This window comes from Aquarana catesbeiana, linkage group LG03 (genome assembly GCF_042186555.1).
Source record: "Aquarana catesbeiana isolate 2022-GZ linkage group LG03, ASM4218655v1, whole genome shotgun sequence".
NCBI lineage: Eukaryota > Metazoa > Chordata > Amphibia > Anura > Ranidae > Aquarana > Aquarana catesbeiana.
This window is the reverse complement of record NC_133326.1, coordinates 10,500,417-10,506,196: the sequence shown is the minus strand read 5'-3', so window position 1 is coordinate 10,506,196 and position 5,780 is coordinate 10,500,417.

The window sequence follows — 5,780 nt, the reverse complement described above, 5'->3', positions numbered from 1 at the left end:
TACACCCTCCACGTGTCCCCTGTGTCCCCCCCTACACCCTCCACGTGTCCCCTGTGTCCCCCCCCTACACCCTCCACGTGTCCCCTGTGTCCCCCCCCTACACCCTCCACGTGTCCCCTGTGTCCCCCCCCTACACCCTCCACGTGTCCCCTGTCCCCCCCCTACACCCTCCACGTGTCCCCTGTCCCCCCCCCTACACCCTCCACGTGTCCCCTGTCCCCCCCTACACCCTCCACGTGTCCCCTGTCCCCCCCCCCCTACACCCTCCACGTGTCCCCTCCCCCCCCTACACCCTCCACGTGTCCCCCCCCCCCTACACCCTCCACGTGTCCCCCCCCCCCTACACCCTCCACGTGTCCCCCCCCCCTACACCCTCCACGTGTCCCCCCCCCCCTACACCCTCCACGTGTCCCCCCCCCCCCCTACACCCTCCACGTGTCCCCCCCCCCTACACCCTCCACGTGTCCCCCCCCCCCCCCCTACACCCTCCACGTGTCCCCTCCCCCCCCTACACCCTCCACGTGTCCCCTCCCCCCCTCCACGTGTCCCCTCCCCCCCCTACACCCTCCACAAAAACACCCGACACTCTGCGACCAAAAAAGGTTTTGGGGGTGTTTGCTGCGCTGGGTGTAACATGTGATAACGAGCAGGAACATGCGTTGTCTCTACACTCCGGTGTGAATTTGGTCCCGCGGTGCGCAGATCCTCCGTGGGGCGTCTCGCACCGAAGGTTTTCATATCGCTCGCTGCTTTTTATTATTGTACTGTTTTTTGGCGGGATTGTGATGTCAGAGGGCAGGGGGGGGGGGTGTCACCATTTTCCTTGTCTTTGATTGGTGGATAGCACTATATATACACTGGGGGGGGGGGGGGTGAAAGTTTTTGACCCCCTGCTGATTTTGTACGTTTGCCCTACTGACAAAAAAATGTATCAGTTTTTATAATTTTATTGGTCGGTTTATGATAACAGTGAGAGACAAAATAACAACAAAAATATCCAGAAAAACACATTTCAAAAAAAGTTATAAATTGATTTGCATTTTAATGAGTGAAATAAATATTTGACCCCTTCACAAAACATGACTTAGTACTTGGTGGAGAAACCCTTGTTGGCGATCACAGAGGTCAGACGTTTCTTGTAGTTGTCCTCCAGGTTTGCACACATCTCAGGAGGGATTTTGTCCTCTTTGCAGATCCTCTCCAAGTCGTTAAGGTTTCCAGGCTGACGTTTGGTAGCTCGAACCTTCAGCTCCCTCCACATATTTTCTATGGGATTAAGGTCTGGAGACTGGCTAGGCCACTCCAGGACCTTAATGTGCTTCTTCTTGAGCCTCTCCTTTGTTGCCTTGGCCGTGTGTTTTGGGTCATTGTCATGCTGGAAGACCCATCCACCACCCATTTTCAATGCCCTGGCTGAGGGAAGGAGGTTCTCACCCAAGATTTGATGGTACATGGCCCCGTCCATCGTCCCTTTGATGCGGTGAAGTTGTCCTGTCCCCTTAGCAGAAAAACACCCCCAAAGTATAATGTTTCCACCTCCATGTATGACGGTGGGGGATGGTGTTCTTGGGGTCATAGGCAGCATTCCTCCTCCTCTTCTAAACACGGTGAGTTGAGTTGATGCCAAAGAGCTCGATTTTTGTCTCATTTGACCACAACATATATTCAGCTGCAGTGCTCGGGGGGGGGGGGGGGGGGGGCCCCAGAAAAAGCATTGGAGCTGGGGGGGGGGCCCTTTTCTGTCCTGAAGCATGTGTGCTGTTAAAGCTGAACTATTAAATGCTTGCCGACCTGCGCACGATGATGTACATCGGCACGGCGGGGCTAATGGGCGTACCTGTATGTCCCCTTTAAGACGCGGCTTAGTGGGCGCGCGTGCGCCGCCAGCATGCCCGTGGGTTCCCGCTGACTCAATGTCCGCTGGGGGGGGGGGGGGGGGGGGGCCCTGCGATCGTGACACGGAGCGCCAGAACAGGGAGATGCCTATGTAAACAAGACAATTCTCTGTTCTGCCTGTCATCAGGAGCCGTGATCGATGTCATGTTGTAGTGAGCCCATCCCCCCCCCCCCCACAGTTAGAATCACTCCCCTAGGACACACTTAACTCCTTGATTGCCCATTAATGTTTAACCCCTTCCCTGCCAGTGTCATTTTCACAGTAATCAGTGCATTTCTATAGCACTGATCGCTGTATAAATTGTCCCAAAATAGTGTCAAAAGTGGTCCGATGTGTCAGCCGCAATGTCGCAGTCACGATAACCGCAGATCGCTGCCATTACTAAAAAAAAAAAAAATCGCAATAAGCGTATATTGATTGGTTTGCGCAAAAGTTATAGCGTCTACAAAATAGGGGAAAGATTTATGGCATTTTTTTTTTATTACATTTTTTTTCTTTTTTTTATTAATAAAAATGCCATAAATCTATCCCCTATTTTGTAGACACGATAACTTTTGCGCAAACCAATCAATATACGCTTATTGCGATTTTTTTTTTTTTTTTTTTTTTTTTTTTTTTTTGGGATATTTATATAGCAAAAAGTAAAAAATATTATTTTCAAAATTGTCGCTCCCTTTTTTTGTTTATAGCACAAAAAATAAAAACCGCAGAGGTGATCAAATACCACCAAAAGAAAGCTCTATTTGTGGGGAAAAAAAGACGTCAATTTTGTTTGGGTGCGACATCGCACGACCGCGCAATTGTCAGTTAAAGCAACGCAATGCCGTTTCGCAAAAAGTGCTCTGGTCAGGAAGGGGAGTAAATTCTTCCGGGGCGGCTGAAGTGGTTAAGTAAAATGTACCCATGCAGTGCCCCTCCCCCCCCCCCCCACCCTACCCTTTGCCGCCACACTGCAAGGGTTAAATATACGCTCATTTGAGTGATGCCAAACCCAATAAACTTAAACTAGTTCAGGAATTCTAAACTTGCATATTATATTAGTCATTGAAAATGCATCCTCCTTGGTTGACTGGCCTCTTCTTCCCTGTTTGCTGGTATTTCCTGGCTGCAAAGAAGACAAACCCGTTCATGCGCGTGCTCCTGGCCAGGGCTATGTGCATCTAATGAAACACATAGTCCCCCCAGCAGCCAGCCCCCTTCTCCCAGCTCCTGATTCAGGGATGAGCTCAGGTCGGTTCAGGTATAAATCTGTACCTGCCTGAGCTATCCCACCAGGAAGCTGTCAAAGCTGACAGCCAATCAGGAGGCGGAAGGCACTCCCCGGCCCGCAGTTGCAGATACTGTATATGAGGGGGGGGGGGGGGGGTGTATATACATGCAGCTGTGGTGCAGGGGAATGCCTCCTGATTGGCTGTCAACTTTAACGGCTTCCTGGCCCGGGCAGCTCAGGTGGGTTTGGGACTCGTGTTTTCCGAACCCATCAGGGCTCATCCCTACTCCTGACATACAAGCTGCAGGAGCCGATCGCTCCCTACCCCGTCCTCTCCCTTGTCATAAGAAAGTTCTGTGAAACAGCACAGATTGTGGAGGACCGCCTGCGGACTGAACTAAAATCTAATAGGTCTCCTCCCCCCACCCCCCGATTCATGCTAACAGCACTGATGGATGAATCTTCCCTGCTGGGCTATTGTGTAATGACAGCCGCTGCCACCAGCAAAATGTTCCTTCTTGCCGCTTCTAATAGCGATCCAGCAGCTAATCGGCCTCACAGATTGCTTTAACGAGAAACAGAATCGTTGAGTGGAAAATAAATACTGGTATTCTGGTGGATAGCTTCAGTATATATCTATATCTATATCTATATCTATATCTATATCTCTAGCAGTTGGCAAGTTAATATGGAACATGTTGGAAGTTCCGCTGTGATATCCGGTGTATCAGCTCCGAATTCATTGGATTGGCATTATAACCCGGGCAGAGCTCACCTCTCCTCCTCCTCCTCCTCCTCCTCCTCCTCCTCCTTTTTCAAGCATCGGATATATAATGAAAGGTATAACCCAATCAGTCGCTGTGTGGGTTTTAATCATTATCCGTGAAACACAATAAACCTTGACAGGTGAAACGTTGTCACACCCGGGTGTTTCCATTCTTAGGCAGAGCAGTGACATGTTTCAGCCTCGGGCACTGAATACATTGACACTAGTCTGTAGGATTGGGAGAAGATTGTACGGAGAAATGCGTAATAAAATGAAGTGTACTGGAGATCGGACAACGCCGGGCTTCTCTACCTCTGTAATGATGGACAGTAGCTCACAAAAGTCAGTCACATTTTTGTAAATTTCTTCTCTCTTTTCATGTGACAACACTGAAGAAATGACACTTGTCTACAATGTAAAGTAGTGAGTGTACAGCTTGTATAACAGTGTAAATTTGCTGTCCCCTCAAAATAACTCAACACACAGCCATTAATGTCTAAACCGCTGGCAACAAAAGTCAGTACACCCCTAAGTGAAAATGTCCAAATTGGGCCCAAAGTGTCAATATTTTGTGTGGCCACCATTATTTTCCAGAACTGCCTTCACCCTCTTGGGCATGGAGGTCACCAGAGCTTCACAGGTTGTCTCTGGAGTCCTCTTCCCCTCCTCCATGACAACATCACGGAGCTGGTGGATGTTAGAGACCTTGTGCTCCTCCATCTTCCATTTGAGGATGTCCCACAGATGATCAATAGGGTTTAGGTCTGGAGACATGCTTGTCCAGTCCATCACCTTTACCCTCAGATTCTTTAGCAAGGCAGTGGTGGTCTTGGAGGGGTGTTTGGGGTGGTTATCATGTTGGAATACTGCCCTGCGGTCCAGTCTCTGAAGGGAGGGGATCATGCTCTTCTTCAGTATGTCACAGTACATGTTGGCATTCATGGTTCCCTCAATGATCTGTAGCCCCCCAGTGCCGGCAGCACTCATGCAGCCCCAGACCATGACACTCCCACCATGCTTGACTGTAGACAAGACACACTTGTCTTTGTCCTCCTCACCTGGTTGCCCCCACACACGCTTGTCACCATCTGAACCAAATAAGTTTATCTTGGTCTCATCAGACCACAGGGCATGGTTCCAGGAATCCATGTCCTTAGTCTGCTTGTCTTCAGCAAACTGTTTGCGGGCTTTCTTGTGCATCATCTTTAGAAGAGGCTTCCTTCTGGGACGACAGCCATGCAGACCAATTTGATGCAGTGTGCGGCGTATGGTCTGAGCACTGACAGGCTGACCCCCCACCCCTACAACCTCTGCAGCAATGCTGGCAGCACTCATACGTCTATTTCCCAAAGACAACCTCTGGATATGACGCTGAGCACGTGACCTCAACTTCATTGGTGGACCATGACGAGACCTGTTCTGAGTGGAACCTGTCCTGTTATACCGCTGTATGGTCTTGGCCACCGCGCTGCAGCTCAGTTTCAGGGTCTTGGCAATCTTCTTATAGCCTAGACCATCTTTATGTAGAGCAACAATTCTTTTTTTGCAGATCCTCAGAGAGTTCTTTGCCATGAGGTGCCATGTTGAACTTCCAATGACCAGCATGAGAGAGTGAGAGCGATAACTCCAAATTTAACACACCTGCTCCCCATTCACACCTGAGACTTGGTAACACTAACGAGTCACATGACACCGGGGAGGGAAAATGGCTAATTGGGCCCAATTTGGACATTTTCACTTAGGGGTGTACTGACTTTTGTTGCCAGCGGTTTAGACATTAATGGCTGTGTGTTGAGTTATTTTGAGGGGACAGCAAATTTACACTGTTATACAAGCTGTACACTCACTACTTTACATTGTAGACAAGTGTCATTTCTTCAGTGTTGTCACATGAAAAGATTTACAGA